Source organism: Kogia breviceps, chromosome 10, assembly GCF_026419965.1.
Source record: "Kogia breviceps isolate mKogBre1 chromosome 10, mKogBre1 haplotype 1, whole genome shotgun sequence".
In the NCBI taxonomy this organism is placed as follows: domain Eukaryota; kingdom Metazoa; phylum Chordata; class Mammalia; order Artiodactyla; family Physeteridae; genus Kogia; species Kogia breviceps.
The window spans coordinates 4,327,603-4,344,785 of NC_081319.1; the positions used below are offsets into that span (position 1 = coordinate 4,327,603).

The 17,183-nt window shown below is 51.3% G+C and overlaps 1 long non-coding RNA gene across 2 annotated transcripts; it reads left to right on the forward strand.

The window, feature by feature from the left end:
• The first annotated feature begins 8 nt into the window (after window positions 1–8).
• Window positions 9–3,227, forward strand: LOC136794907 (uncharacterized). 2 transcript variants are annotated; one of them, XR_010842371.1, is made up of 3 exons: window positions 9–131; window positions 2,039–2,194; window positions 2,926–3,227. It is a non-coding gene; the product is annotated as an uncharacterized lncRNA (long non-coding RNA). The 2 variants fall into 2 exon arrangements; XR_010842372.1 differs by lacking the exon at window positions 2,926–3,227 and adding an exon at window positions 2,349–2,526.
• The last annotated feature ends 13,956 nt before the right edge of the window (window positions 3,228–17,183 follow it).

Sequence of the window (17,183 nt, forward strand, 5' to 3'; positions counted from 1 at the left end):
AGGCCAGAGGCGGATTCTGCGCAGGTGCAGGAAAAACCGGCCAGGCGAGGCTGGGAAATTTTGCGACGTTTTGACGAATCTGGTAGTTCCGCCAGCGAAGTTGAACCACACCCCTTGCTCTCCACCCCACTGTAAGTATGGGAAAACTGAAGCCTGTGCTTTTTTGCTCCTTGACCGAGGTGCGCAGCGATTTAGGCAGCTAACAGTTTTGAATGCCTCCCCCCTCAGCGCCAAATGCACTTCTAAATTAATTAGAGTCAATTAAACTTCCTGAGCGCTACAGAGTAAAGGAATTATTTGAGAGGCTTGGAGGATGTGGAGAGTCTGGAATATAACAGCATGAGAGTGGGCTTATAATGACAGGAAGTATACATCCAAAACAGGTACAGTGTGCTCAGGAAAATCTGTGAAATTTTCCAATACAAACAAGACTGTAATGAGATATCACTTTACAACTGTTATAGTGGCCGTTATCAAAAGAAATCTGTTGGGGAGGATGAGAATGGAACACATGTAGACGATCGCTGGGAATGTAAATTTTTGCACCCACTTCGGAAAACACGGAGGTTCCTCAAAAAATTTAAAAATTCAACTAACATAGGACTCACTAAATCTGCTTCCAGGTGTTTATCTGCAAAACAGGAAAATACTAATTCAAAGAGGTATATACATCCGCTTATCTACTGCAGCATCACTTATAGTACCCAAGATATGTAAGGAACCTAAGTGTCCACCAACGGATGAATGGATAAAGAACAATGTGTGGGGGGAACACACACACACACACACACACACACACACACACACACACACGAAAGAAACCCCAGGGTTTCCCTGGTGGCGCAGTGGTTGAGAGTCCGCCTGCCGATGCAGGGGACACGGGTTCGTGCCCTGGTCCAGGAGGATCCCACGTGCCGCGGAGCGGCTGGGCCCGTGAGCCACGGTCACTGAGCCTGCGCGTCCGGAGCCTGTGCTCCGCACGCAACGGGAGAGGCCACAACAGTGAGAGACCCGCGTACCGCAAAAAAAAAAAAAAAAAAAAAAAAAAAAAAAAAAAAAAAAGAAAGAAACCCCAAAGATATTTCCCATAGGCCTCGGTGACTTGGGCTGGTGTCACATCCCTGGAGCCTGAGCAGCCTTGTGCCCCAAGGCTGGACTGCAGCGGAGCTGAGGGACCTGGGCAGGATGGGCCGGCAAATGAGCCCCCTTGCGCCTGCAAAGCCAGCTTCCCTGGAGAGTGGGACCACGACCTACAGATCCAGGTGGGCCGTCATACAGCTCAACCAAGCCGAGTGCACCCAAAGCCTGGTGGACTTTACGGCCGTAAGAGCTTTGATAAGTCAACAGGTCTCCAGGTCTCCTGGTGTTGGGTTCCCGGCAGCAGCCTCCTTCCTCGGAATCCCCCCACCTACATACGAAAATACCCTCAGCATTGCCGTGTGGTCAGGGGTTGGATTTTCCCGGGGCTGAAGGATAAGGGGGAAAAAGCAATGAGACGCCAGACCTTAGCTGTTTCTTCTCGCACATTCCATTGTAATATCTAACCTAGAAACACGACTTTCTCTATGGCTCTGATTGCGCAGTAACCAGTTGGGCCTGAAGAAGTGCTGCCGCCTAGTGTACAACTCCTTGAATAACAACCTAAAAACCGGTACTTCAGGGAGATCAGCTCTATGCTCTGTGAAAACCTCAACGGGTGACTTGGTGGGGTCGAAGGGAGACGAAGGAGGGAGGGGGTATGGGGATATAGGTATACATATAGCTGATTCACTTTGTGATACAACACAAACTAACACACCACTGTAAAACAATTATACTCCAGTAAGAATGTTAAAAAAACAAAACAAAATATGTGCTTATGGGCACTTAATATTCAAACGGCCTGCAGGGGCTGTAAATGACAGCGACACTCAAGAAACATCCTAGGCTATGTAATCGAAAAAGATTTCAAAATACCGAGAACTTGCCAGAAGCCATTTCAAGAGGAAAAGTTAACAAACAATGTTTTTTTACTTTTGTTTTGTACCCACATGGAAAGAGGTCCACATTGCCAGTGATTACAGAAAGGAAGATCAAAATCCAAACGAGGTATCACCTCACCCCGTCACAAGGGCCATCATCAAAAAGTCTACAAACGTGAAAGGAGGGACAGGGCATGGAGAAAAGGGAACCCACCTGCGCTGGTTTTGTCAAGGTAAATTGGTAACAGGAATGGGGGAGAACAGTATGGAGGTTTGATAAAAAAAACTTACAGCTACCCCATGAGCAGGCACTCCCACTCTTGGGCCTCTATGCAGAGAAAACCCACAATTCGAAAAGACACGTCAACCCCATGTTCATTACGGCAGTATTAACAGGAGCCAAGACGTGGAGGCAACCAAAGGTCCCACAGCAGAGACACGAATGAAGAGGATGGGGTACATATACACGACGGAATACGACTCCGCCACGATCGCAGTGACATAAGGCCTTCTGCAGCAACCTGCATGGACGGGAGAGGATCACACGAAGTGGAGGGCGTCAGAGAGGACAGGACACATAGCATGTGAGATCACAGAGGGGTGGGATCTAGCAATCCATACACATGAACTCATTAACAAGAGAGCAACAGACTCACAAACTCAGAAAAGAACTTCTGGTTACCAGAGGGGAAAGGTCGGCGGGGGAAGGGAGGGAGAGTGGGAGGGATGATTATATACACACGAATCGATGGAAACTCGACAATTACCCAGGACCTACTGCTTAGCACAGGGAACTCTAGTCACCAATCAGTTATAACCTCTATGAGAAAAGAATAGATATCTGTATACGTAAAACTGAATCAGGTTGCTGAACAGCCAACACAAGCACAACACTGTAAATCCACTCTGTTCCAATATAAAATAAAATTAAAAAGAAAACAAGTCCGATCCATATTCTCCACAGGGCTCGGTGACTTCTGCTACTGTCACATCCTTGGAACGTGAACGGCCTTGTGTCCCAAGTCTGGACTGCGGCGGAGCTGAGGGACCTGGGTAGGATGTGCGAGCAAAGGAGCCCCCCTTGCACCTGCAGTACCAGCTTCCCTGGGGATGGGACCACGACCTACAGATCCAGGTGGGCCGTGCTGCAGCTCAACCAAGCCGAGTGCACCCAAAGGCCGGCGGACCCTCCATCTGGAAGCGCTCTGAAAAGTCACCTGGTCTCGAAGTCTTCTGATTGTCGGTTCCCACCGGCAGCCTCCTTCCTCGGAATCCTCCCACCTTCGAACGACAGCGCCTTCGGCGCTGCCCTGTGAGCAGGGATTGGGATTTGCCTGGGGGCTGAAGGGTAAGACAGAAGCAGCAACCAGGCACCAGCCCTTAGCTGTTTTTTCTGGCACATTCCACCCTAAGGTACAACCAGGCAACAAGACTTTCTCTATGGCGCTGGTTGCCCGAGTAACCAGTTGCGGCTGAAGAAGTGCTGCCCCCTTGTGGACGTCCCCCATAACAACAACTTGAAAACCGGTGCTCAAGGGCACTTCGTATTCGAAAAGCCTGCAGGGGCTGTACATGACTCCTGCCCTCAAGTGAGATCCTCGGGGAGGTAATGTAAAAAGAATTCAAGACAGAGGGGACCTGCACGCAGCCAATTCGAGAGGGAAACTGTACTCATCACACCGTTAGAAACAAAACCACCTGCAATGATGCATAAACTGCTAGTTACCCAAGGGACAAGTGTTGGGGGGAGGAATCTGTTAGAACATTGGGATTCACATATACACTACAACGTGTATAAAATAGATAAACAACCTGGACATACTGTACAGCAGAGGGAAATCTACTCAACACTCTGATATACCCTATACGAGAACAGCATCCACAAAAGTATACGTGTGTGTATATGTATAAGTGTATCAGGTTGCTGGACACCTAAGAAAAACACGACATAATGGTAAATCAACTATACATCGACAGAAAACAAAAATTAAATAAAAAAAAGAAAGCAAGAAAGGCCCCTTCTCCTCCCCTCAGGCCACTGTGACCGGGGCTGGGCTCACATCCCTAAAGCTTGAGCTGACCTGGCTCCCAAGGCTGGACTGTCCCAGGCTTGAGGCAGTGGGGAGGATGTGGTCGCAAAGCAGCTCCCTTGGACCTGGAGTGACGGGTCCTCTCTGCATGGACCATGATCTCCAGATCCTGGCGGGCCCTCCCAAACCTCAGCCAAGCCTAGAGCACCCAAAGAATGGTGGGCCCTCTGTGCTGGAAGAACTTCGAAACGTCCCCTGGTCTGCACGTGTCCCGTTGGTGGGGTCCCCACGTGCAGCCTCCCTCCTTAGAGTTGTCCTCCATCTACATGTGACAGCTGCCTCAGCACGGCGCTTGCACACGGCTTGGGAATTGTCTGAAGTGGGGGGGGAGGGCAAGGGGAAAAAGAAATGGAACACAAGCCCTTGGGTGATTCTTCTGGCACCTTCCACTCTAATTCACAAGCCAGGAACAGGACTGCTGCTAAGGCTCCTGTAGCCTTAGTAACCAGAGTTGGGCAGGAGGAAATGCCGCCGCCTTGTGGCCCTTTCCCGTAACAACAACTTTAAAACCGCCGCTTCTTCGCAAAACCGGCTGGGCTGTAAATGACACCTGCCCTCAGGAAACATCCTCGGGGAGGAAATCGAAAAAGAATTCAAGACAGGCCCCACCTTCACGCAGCCAATTTCGGGACGGAAAGCGTACTCACGCCGTTTTAAACAAAACCACCCGCAACGATGCACAACATCGCTAATTCGTAAAGAAACGCAGTCCAAACCTGCAACGACCGAGGTGTCACCTCGCAGCGGTCAGAACGGCCATCACCAAAAAGTATACAAGCAATAAGTGAGCGAGAGGCTGTGGAAGAAACGGAGCCCTCCTCTGCTGCTGGTAAAAATCTAAATTGCTAACGGGCGCTATGCACAGCAGTACGGAGGTTTCTGAAGCAAAAAAAGGTTAAACTACAGCGACCAAGTGATCCGGCACTTCCACTCCTGGGGCTCGATCTGGAGAAACTCATCCTTCAAAAAGGCATATGCGCGCCAACATGGCTCGCAGCACGACATACAATAGCCAAGACTAGGAAGCAACCAAAACGTCCTTCGACAGATGAGTGGCTAACGAGCACGAGGTACGTATATACAATGCGATATAAGTCAGCCATATGAGGGGATGAAATCATGCCAATGACAGCAACATGAAAGCACTGGAGATGATCATACTTAGCGGAGGACGTGAGACAGAGAAGGACAAGTAGCGGATTAGGCCAATTAGAGGTGGGATCCAACAGCGATAGAAATGAATTCATTTACCAAAGACAAACAGACTCACAACCTTCGAAAACGCCTTACGGTTACCTGAGAGGAAAGGGAGGCGGAGAGGGGGAGAAATTAGATTACTGGGATTAACAATACACAATAATATATGTAAACTCGACGATTACCAAGGAGCTATTGCTTAGCACAGGGAAATCTAGTCCCAAGTTATAACCTATAAGGGGAACAAAAGGGAAAAAATGCATATCTGTATAACTGAATCCGATTGCTGTACAGACAGCACAAACACAACACTGGAAAAGCACTCTGTTCCAGTATAAAATACAACTAAGCTTGAAAAGAAAAGAAAAGCAATCCCAACGATATTCCCCAAAGGCCTCGGTGACCTGGGCTGGTGTCACATCCCTGCAGCCCGGGCAGCCTTGTGCCCCAAGGCTGGACTGCGGCGGAGCTGAGGGACCTGGGAGGATGGGCCGGCAAAGGAGCCCCCCTTGCACCTGCGGAGCCAGCTGCCCTGGGGATGGGACCACCAGCTCCGGATCCAGGCGGGCCGTCGTACCGCTCAACCAAGCTGAGTGCACGCAGAGCCCGGTGGACTTTGGGGCTGGAAGAGCTTGCAGAAGTCACCAGGTCTCCACGTCTCCTGATTGTGGGTTCCCAGCGGCAGCCTCCTTCCTCGGAATCCCCCCCCACCCCGCGCCGTACGACAGCACCCTGAGCATTTGCCCTGTGGGCAGGGGTTGGGATTCTCCTACGGCTGAAGGGTAAGGGGGAAGCCGCAATGAGACGCCAGCCCTTAGCTGTTTCTTCTGGCACATTCCACCCTAAGGTACAACCAGGCAACAAGACTTTCTCTATGGCACTGGTTGCCCGAGTAACCAGTTGCGGCTGAAGAAGTGCTGCCCCCTTGTGGACGTCCCCCATAACAACAACTTGAAAACCGGTGCTCAAGGGCACTTCATATTCGAAAAGCCTGCAGGGGCTGTACATGACTCCTGCCCTCAAGTGACATCCTCGGGGAGGTAACGGAAAAAGAATTCAAGACAGAGGCGACCTGCACGCAGCCAATTCGAGAGGGAAACTGTACTCATCACACCGTTTAAAACAAAACCACCTGCAACGATGCACAAACTGCTGGTTACCCAAGGGACAGGTGTCGGGGGGAGGAATGTGTTAGGACGTTGGGATTCACGTAGGACCTTGGGATTCACATATACACGACAACGTGTATAAAATTGATAACCAGCCGGGACATACTGTACAGCGGAGGGAAATCTACTCAACACTCTGATATACCCAATACGAGAATAGCATCCACAAACGTATACCTGTGTGTATATGTATAAGTGTATCAGGTTGCTGGACACCTAAGAAAAACACGACATAATTGTAAATCAACTATACGTCGACAGAAAACAAAAATTAAATAAAGAAACAGAAAGAAAGCAAGAAAGGCCCATTCTCCTCCCCTCAGGCCTCTGTGACCGGGGCTGGGCTCACATCCCTAAAGCTTGAGCTGACCTGGCTCCCAAGGCTGGACTGTCCCGGCCTTGAGGGAGCTGGGGAGGATGTGGTCGCAAAGCAGCTCCCTTGGACCTGGAGTGACGGGTCCTCTCTGCATGGACCACGATCTCCAGATGCTGGCGGGCCCTCCTCGACCTCAGCCAAGCCTAGAGCACCCAAAGAATGGTGGGCCCTCTGTGCTAGAAGAACTTCGAAACGTCCCCTGGTCTGCACGTGTCCCGTTGGTGGGGTTCCCACGTGCAGCTTCCTTCCTTCGAGTCGTCCTCCATCTACATATGACAGCAGCCTCAGCACGGCGCTTGCACGGGGCTTGGGAATTGTCTGAAGTAGGGGGAAGGGCAAGGGGGAAAAAGATATGGAACACAAGCCCTTGGGTGATTCTTCTGGCACCTTCCACTCTAATTCACAAGCCAGGAACAGGACTGTTGCTAAGTCTCCTGTAGCCTTAGTAACCAGAGTTGGGCAGGAGGAAATGCCGCCGCCTTGTGGCCCTTTCCCGTAACAACAACTTTAAAACCCGCCGCTTCTTCCCAAAACCGGCTGGGCTGTCAATGACACCTGCCCTCAGGAAACATCCTCGGGGAGGAAATCGAAAAAGAATTCAAGACAGGCCCCACCTTCACGCAGCCAATTTCGAGAGCGAAAGCGTACTCACGCCGTTTAAAACAAAACCACCCGCAACGATGCACAACATCGCTAATTCATAAAGAAACGCAATTCAAACCTGAAACGACCGAGCTGTCACCTCGCAGCGGTCAGAACGGCCATCACCAAAAAGTGTACAAACAATAAGTGTGCGAGAGGCCGTGGAAGAAACGGAGCCCTCCTCTGCTGCTGGTAAAAATGGAAATTGCTAACGGGCGCTATGCACAGCAGTACGGAGGTTTCTGAAGAAAAAAAAGGTTAAACTACAGCGACCAAGTGATCCGGCACTTCCACTCCTGGGGCTCGATCTGGAGAAACTCATCCTTCAAAAAGGCATATGTGCGCCAACATGGCTCGCAGCACGACATACAATAGCCAAGACTAGGAAGCAACCAAAACGTCCGTCGACAGATGAGTGGCTAACGAACACGCGGTACGTATATACAATGCGATATAAGTCAGCCATATGAGGGGATGAAATCATGCCAATGACAGCAACATGAATGCACTGGAGATGATCATACTTAGCGGAGGACGTGAGACAGAGAAGGACAAGTAGCGTATGAGGCCAATTAGAGGTGGGCTCCAACAGCGATAGAAATGAATTCATTTACCAAAGACAAACAGACTCACAACCTTAGAAAACGCCTTATGGTTACCTGAGAGGAAAGGGAAGCGGAGGGGGGGAGAAATTAGATTACTGGGATTAACAATACACAGTAATATATGTAAACTCGACGATTACCAAGGAGCTACTGCTTAGCACAGGGAAATCTAGTCCCAAGTTATAACCTATAAGGGGAACAAATGGGAAAAAATGCATATCTGTATAACTGAATCCGATTGCTGTACAGACAGCACAAACACAACACTGGAAAAGCACTCTGTTCCAGTATAAAATACAACTAAGCTTGAAAAGAAAAGAAAAGCAATCCCAACGATATTCCCCACAGGCCTCGGTGACCTGGGCTGGTGTCACATCCCTGCAGCCCGGGCAGCCTTGCGCCCCAAGGCTGGACTGCGGCGGAGCTGAGGGACCTGGGGAGGATGGGCCGGCAAAGGAGCCCACCTTGCACCTGCGGAGCCAGCTGCCCTGGGGATGGGACCGCCAGCTCCGGATCCAGGCGGGCCGTCGTACCGCTCAACCAAGCTGAGTGCACGCAGAGCCCGGTGGACTTTTGGGCTGGAAGAGCTTGGAGAAGTCACCAGGTCTCCACGTCTCCTGATTGTGGGTTCCCAGCGGCAGCCTCCTTCCTCGGAATCCCCCCCCACCCCGCGCCGTACGACAGCACCCTGAGCATTGCCCTGTGGGCAGGGGTTGGGATTCTCCTACGGCTGAAGGGTAAGGGGGAAGCGGCAATGAGACGCCAGCCCTTAGCTCTTTCTTCTGGCACATTCCACCCTAAGGTACAACCAGGCAACAAGACTTTCTCTATGGCGCTGGTTGCCCGAGTAACCAGTTGCGGCTGAAGAAGTGCTGCCCCCTTGTGGACGTCCCCCATAACAACAACTTGAAAACCGGTGCTCAAGGGCACTTCATATTCCAAAAGCCTGCGGGGGCTGTACATGACTCCTGCCCTCAAGTGACATCCTCGGGGAGGTAACGGAAAAAGGATTCAAGACAGAGGCGACCTGCACGCAGCCAATTCCAGAGGGAAACTGTACTCATCAAACCGTTTAAAACAAAACCACCTGCAACGATGCACAAACTGCTGGTTACCCAATGGACAGGTGTCGGGCGGAGGAATGTGTTAGGACGTTGGGATTCACATAGGACCTTGGGATTCACATATACACGACAACGTGTATAAAATTGATAACCAACCGGGACATACTGTACAGTGGAGGGAAATCTACTCAACACTCTGATATACCCTATAGGAGAATAGCATCCACAAATGTATACCTGTGTGTATATGTATAAGTGTATCAGGTTGCTGGACACCTAAGAAAAACACGACATAATTGTAAATCAACTATACATCGAGAGAAAACAAAAATTAAATAAAGAAAAAGAAAGAAAGCAAGAAAGGCCCATTCTCCTCCCCTCAGGCCTCTGTGACCGGGGCTGGGCTCACATCGCTAAAGCTTGAGCTGACCTGGCTCCCAAGGCTGGACTGTCCCGGCCTTGAGGGAGCTGGGCAGGATGTGGTCACAAAGCAGCTCCCTTGGACCTGGAGTGACGGGTCCTCTCTGCATGGACCATGATCTCCAGATCCTGGCGGGCCCTCCCAAACCTCAGCCAAGCCTAGAGCACCCAAAGAATGGTGGGCCCTCTGTGCTGGAAGAACTTCGAAACGTCCCCTGGTCTGCACGTGTCCCGTTGGTGGGGTCCCCACGTGCAGCCTCCCTCCTTAGAGTTGTCCTCCATCTACATGTGACAGCTGCCTCAGCACGGCGCTTGCACACGGCTTGGGAATTGTCTGAAGTGGGGGGGGAGGGCAAGGGGAAAAAGAAATGGAACACAAGCCCTTGGGTGATTCTTCTGGCACCTTCCACTCTAATTCACAAGCCAGGAACAGGACTGCTGCTAAGGCTCCTGTAGCCTTAGTAACCAGAGTTGGGCAGGAGGAAATGCCGCCGCCTTGTGGCCCTTTCCCGTAACAACAACTTTAAAACCGCCGCTTCTTCGCAAAACCGGCTGGGCTGTAAATGACACCTGCCCTCAGGAAACATCCTCGGGGAGGAAATCGAAAAAGAATTCAAGACAGGCCCCACCTTCACGCAGCCAATTTCGGGACGGAAAGCGTACTCACGCCGTTTTAAACAAAACCACCCGCAACGATGCACAACATCGCTAATTCGTAAAGAAACGCAGTCCAAACCTGCAACGACCGAGGTGTCACCTCGCAGCGGTCAGAACGGCCATCACCAAAAAGTATACAAGCAATAAGTGAGCGAGAGGCTGTGGAAGAAACGGAGCCCTCCTCTGCTGCTGGTAAAAATCTAAATTGCTAACGGGCGCTATGCACAGCAGTACGGAGGTTTCTGAAGCAAAAAAAGGTTAAACTACAGCGACCAAGTGATCCGGCACTTCCACTCCTGGGGCTCGATCTGGAGAAACTCATCCTTCAAAAAGGCATATGCGCGCCAACATGGCTCGCAGCACGACATACAATAGCCAAGACTAGGAAGCAACCAAAACGTCCTTCGACAGATGAGTGGCTAACGAGCACGAGGTACGTATATACAATGCGATATAAGTCAGCCATATGAGGGGATGAAATCATGCCAATGACAGCAACATGAAAGCACTGGAGATGATCATACTTAGCGGAGGACGTGAGACAGAGAAGGACAAGTAGCGGATTAGGCCAATTAGAGGTGGGATCCAACAGCGATAGAAATGAATTCATTTACCAAAGACAAACAGACTCACAACCTTCGAAAACGCCTTACGGTTACCTGAGAGGAAAGGGAGGCGGAGAGGGGGAGAAATTAGATTACTGGGATTAACAATACACAATAATATATGTAAACTCGACGATTACCAAGGAGCTATTGCTTAGCACAGGGAAATCTAGTCCCAAGTTATAACCTATAAGGGGAACAAAAGGGAAAAAATGCATATCTGTATAACTGAATCCGATTGCTGTACAGACAGCACAAACACAACACTGGAAAAGCACTCTGTTCCAGTATAAAATACAACTAAGCTTGAAAAGAAAAGAAAAGCAATCCCAACGATATTCCCCAAAGGCCTCGGTGACCTGGGCTGGTGTCACATCCCTGCAGCCCGGGCAGCCTTGTGCCCCAAGGCTGGACTGCGGCGGAGCTGAGGGACCTGGGAGGATGGGCCGGCAAAGGAGCCCCCCTTGCACCTGCGGAGCCAGCTGCCCTGGGGATGGGACCACCAGCTCCGGATCCAGGCGGGCCGTCGTACCGCTCAACCAAGCTGAGTGCACGCAGAGCCCGGTGGACTTTGGGGCTGGAAGAGCTTGCAGAAGTCACCAGGTCTCCACGTCTCCTGATTGTGGGTTCCCAGCGGCAGCCTCCTTCCTCGGAATCCCCCCCCACCCCGCGCCGTACGACAGCACCCTGAGCATTTGCCCTGTGGGCAGGGGTTGGGATTCTCCTACGGCTGAAGGGTAAGGGGGAAGCCGCAATGAGACGCCAGCCCTTAGCTGTTTCTTCTGGCACATTCCACCCTAAGGTACAACCAGGCAACAAGACTTTCTCTATGGCACTGGTTGCCCGAGTAACCAGTTGCGGCTGAAGAAGTGCTGCCCCCTTGTGGACGTCCCCCATAACAACAACTTGAAAACCGGTGCTCAAGGGCACTTCATATTCGAAAAGCCTGCAGGGGCTGTACATGACTCCTGCCCTCAAGTGACATCCTCGGGGAGGTAACGGAAAAAGAATTCAAGACAGAGGCGACCTGCACGCAGCCAATTCGAGAGGGAAACTGTACTCATCACACCGTTTAAAACAAAACCACCTGCAACGATGCACAAACTGCTGGTTACCCAAGGGACAGGTGTCGGGGGGAGGAATGTGTTAGGACGTTGGGATTCACGTAGGACCTTGGGATTCACATATACACGACAACGTGTATAAAATTGATAACCAGCCGGGACATACTGTACAGCGGAGGGAAATCTACTCAACACTCTGATATACCCAATACGAGAATAGCATCCACAAACGTATACCTGTGTGTATATGTATAAGTGTATCAGGTTGCTGGACACCTAAGAAAAACACGACATAATTGTAAATCAACTATACGTCGACAGAAAACAAAAATTAAATAAAGAAACAGAAAGAAAGCAAGAAAGGCCCATTCTCCTCCCCTCAGGCCTCTGTGACCGGGGCTGGGCTCACATCCCTAAAGCTTGAGCTGACCTGGCTCCCAAGGCTGGACTGTCCCGGCCTTGAGGGAGCTGGGGAGGATGTGGTCGCAAAGCAGCTCCCTTGGACCTGGAGTGACGGGTCCTCTCTGCATGGACCACGATCTCCAGATGCTGGCGGGCCCTCCTCGACCTCAGCCAAGCCTAGAGCACCCAAAGAATGGTGGGCCCTCTGTGCTAGAAGAACTTCGAAACGTCCCCTGGTCTGCACGTGTCCCGTTGGTGGGGTTCCCACGTGCAGCTTCCTTCCTTCGAGTCGTCCTCCATCTACATATGACAGCAGCCTCAGCACGGCGCTTGCACGGGGCTTGGGAATTGTCTGAAGTAGGGGGAAGGGCAAGGGGGAAAAAGATATGGAACACAAGCCCTTGGGTGATTCTTCTGGCACCTTCCACTCTAATTCACAAGCCAGGAACAGGACTGTTGCTAAGTCTCCTGTAGCCTTAGTAACCAGAGTTGGGCAGGAGGAAATGCCGCCGCCTTGTGGCCCTTTCCCGTAACAACAACTTTAAAACCCGCCGCTTCTTCCCAAAACCGGCTGGGCTGTCAATGACACCTGCCCTCAGGAAACATCCTCGGGGAGGAAATCGAAAAAGAATTCAAGACAGGCCCCACCTTCACGCAGCCAATTTCGAGAGCGAAAGCGTACTCACGCCGTTTAAAACAAAACCACCCGCAACGATGCACAACATCGCTAATTCATAAAGAAACGCAATTCAAACCTGAAACGACCGAGCTGTCACCTCGCAGCGGTCAGAACGGCCATCACCAAAAAGTGTACAAACAATAAGTGTGCGAGAGGCCGTGGAAGAAACGGAGCCCTCCTCTGCTGCTGGTAAAAATGGAAATTGCTAACGGGCGCTATGCACAGCAGTACGGAGGTTTCTGAAGAAAAAAAAGGTTAAACTACAGCGACCAAGTGATCCGGCACTTCCACTCCTGGGGCTCGATCTGGAGAAACTCATCCTTCAAAAAGGCATATGTGCGCCAACATGGCTCGCAGCACGACATACAATAGCCAAGACTAGGAAGCAACCAAAACGTCCGTCGACAGATGAGTGGCTAACGAACACGCGGTACGTATATACAATGCGATATAAGTCAGCCATATGAGGGGATGAAATCATGCCAATGACAGCAACATGAATGCACTGGAGATGATCATACTTAGCGGAGGACGTGAGACAGAGAAGGACAAGTAGCGTATGAGGCCAATTAGAGGTGGGCTCCAACAGCGATAGAAATGAATTCATTTACCAAAGACAAACAGACTCACAACCTTAGAAAACGCCTTATGGTTACCTGAGAGGAAAGGGAAGCGGAGGGGGGGAGAAATTAGATTACTGGGATTAACAATACACAGTAATATATGTAAACTCGACGATTACCAAGGAGCTACTGCTTAGCACAGGGAAATCTAGTCCCAAGTTATAACCTATAAGGGGAACAAATGGGAAAAAATGCATATCTGTATAACTGAATCCGATTGCTGTACAGACAGCACAAACACAACACTGGAAAAGCACTCTGTTCCAGTATAAAATACAACTAAGCTTGAAAAGAAAAGAAAAGCAATCCCAACGATATTCCCCACAGGCCTCGGTGACCTGGGCTGGTGTCACATCCCTGCAGCCCGGGCAGCCTTGCGCCCCAAGGCTGGACTGCGGCGGAGCTGAGGGACCTGGGGAGGATGGGCCGGCAAAGGAGCCCACCTTGCACCTGCGGAGCCAGCTGCCCTGGGGATGGGACCGCCAGCTCCGGATCCAGGCGGGCCGTCGTACCGCTCAACCAAGCTGAGTGCACGCAGAGCCCGGTGGACTTTTGGGCTGGAAGAGCTTGGAGAAGTCACCAGGTCTCCACGTCTCCTGATTGTGGGTTCCCAGCGGCAGCCTCCTTCCTCGGAATCCCCCCCCACCCCGCGCCGTACGACAGCACCCTGAGCATTGCCCTGTGGGCAGGGGTTGGGATTCTCCTACGGCTGAAGGGTAAGGGGGAAGCGGCAATGAGACGCCAGCCCTTAGCTCTTTCTTCTGGCACATTCCACCCTAAGGTACAACCAGGCAACAAGACTTTCTCTATGGCGCTGGTTGCCCGAGTAACCAGTTGCGGCTGAAGAAGTGCTGCCCCCTTGTGGACGTCCCCCATAACAACAACTTGAAAACCGGTGCTCAAGGGCACTTCATATTCCAAAAGCCTGCGGGGGCTGTACATGACTCCTGCCCTCAAGTGACATCCTCGGGGAGGTAACGGAAAAAGGATTCAAGACAGAGGCGACCTGCACGCAGCCAATTCCAGAGGGAAACTGTACTCATCAAACCGTTTAAAACAAAACCACCTGCAACGATGCACAAACTGCTGGTTACCCAATGGACAGGTGTCGGGCGGAGGAATGTGTTAGGACGTTGGGATTCACATAGGACCTTGGGATTCACATATACACGACAACGTGTATAAAATTGATAACCAACCGGGACATACTGTACAGTGGAGGGAAATCTACTCAACACTCTGATATACCCTATAGGAGAATAGCATCCACAAATGTATACCTGTGTGTATATGTATAAGTGTATCAGGTTGCTGGACACCTAAGAAAAACACGACATAATTGTAAATCAACTATACATCGAGAGAAAACAAAAATTAAATAAAGAAAAAGAAAGAAAGCAAGAAAGGCCCATTCTCCTCCCCTCAGGCCTCTGTGACCGGGGCTGGGCTCACATCGCTAAAGCTTGAGCTGACCTGGCTCCCAAGGCTGGACTGTCCCGGCCTTGAGGGAGCTGGGCAGGATGTGGTCACAAAGCAGCTCCCTTGGACCTGGAGTGACGGGTCCTCTCTGCATGGACCACGATCTCCAGATCCTGGCGGGCCCTCCTCGACCTCAGCCAAGACTAGAGCACCCAAAGAATGGTGGGCCCTCTGTGCTGGAAGAACTTCGAAAAGTCCCCTGGTCTGCACGTGTCCCGTTGGTGGGGTCCCCACGTGCAGCCTCCTTCCGTAGAGTCGTCCTCCATCTACATATGACAGCAGCCTCAGCACGGCGCTTTCACACGGCTTGGGAATTGTCTGAAGTCGGGGGGAGGGCAAGGGGGGAAAAGATATGGAACACAAGCCCTTGGGTGATTCTTCTGGCACCTTCCACTCTAATTCACAAGCCAGGAACAGGACTGTTGCTAAGGCTCCTGTAGCCTTAGTAACCAGAGTTGGGCAGGAGGAAATGCCGCCGCCTTGTGGCCCTTTCCCGTAACAACAACGTTAAACCCGCGGCTTCTTCGCAAAACCGGCTGGGCTGTAAATGACACCTGCCCTCAGGAAACATCCTCCGGGAGGAAATCGAAAAAGAATTCAAGACAGGCCCCACCTTCACACAGCCAATTTCGAGAGCGAAAGCGTACTCACGCCGTTTAAAACAAAACCACCCGCAACGATGCACAACATCGCTAATTCATAAAGAAACGCAATTCAAACCTGCAACGACCGAGCTGTCACCTCGCAGCGGTCAGAACGGCCATCACCAAAAAGTATACAAACAATAAGTGTTCGAGAGGCCGTGGAAGAAACGGAGCCCTCCTCGGCTGCTGGTAACAATCTAAATTGCTAACGGGCGCTATGCACAGCAGTACGGAGGTTTCTGAAGAAAAAAAAAAGGTTAAACTACAGCGACCAAGTGATCCGGCACTTCCACTCCTGGGGCTCGATCTGGAGAAACTCATCCTTCAAAAAGGCATATGCGCGCCAACATGGCTCGCAGCACGACATACAATAGCCAAGACTAGGAAGCAACCAAAACGTCCGTCGACAGATGAGTGGCTAACGAACACGCGGTACGTATATACAATGCGATATAAGTCAGCCATATGAGGGGATGAAATCATGCCAATGACAGCAACATGAATGCACTGGAGATGATCATACTTAGCGGAGGACGTGAGACAGAGAAGGACAAGTAGCGTATGAGGCCAATTAGAGGTGGGCTCCAACAGCGATAGAAATGAATTCATTTACCAAAGACAAACAGACTCACAACCTTAGAAAACGCCTTATGGTTACCTGAGAGGAAAGGGAGGCGGGGGGGGGGAGAAATTAGATTACTGGGATTAACAATACACAGTAATATATGTAAACTCGACGATTACCAAGGAGCTACTGCTTAGCACAGGGAAATCTAGTCCCAAGTTATAACCTATAAGGGGAACAAAAGGGAAAAAATGCATATCTGTATAACTGAATCCGATTGCTGTACAGACAGCACAAACACAACACTGGAAAAGCACTCTGTTCCAGTATAAAATACAACTAAGCTTGAAAAGAAAAGAAAAGCAATCCCAACGATATTCCCCACAGGCCTCGGTGACCTGGGCTGGTGTCACATCCCTGCAGCCCGGGCAGCCTTGCGCCCCAAGGCTGGACTGCGGCGGAGCTGAGGGACCTGGGGAGGATGGGCCGGCAAAGGAGCCCCCCTTGCACCTGCGGAGCCAGCTGCCCTGGGGATGGGACCACCAGCTCCGGATCCAGGCGGGCCGTCGTACCGCTCAACCAAGCTGAGTGCACGCAGAGCCCGGTGGACTTTTGGGCTGGAAGAGCTTGGAGAAGTCACCAGGTCTCCACGTCTCCTGATTGTGGGTTCCCAGCGGCAGCCTCCTTCCTCGGAATCCCCCCCCACCCCGCGCCGTACGACAGCACCCTGAGCATTGCCCTGTGGGCAGGGGTTGGGATTCTCCTACGGCTGAAGGGTAAGGGGGAAGCGGCAATGAGACGCCAGCCCTTAGCTCTTTCTTCTGGCACATTCCACCCTAAGGTACAACCAGGCAACAAGACTTTCTCTATGGCGCTGGTTGCCCGAGTAACCAGTTGCGGCTGAAGAAGTGCTGCCCCCTTGTGGACGTCCCCCATAACAA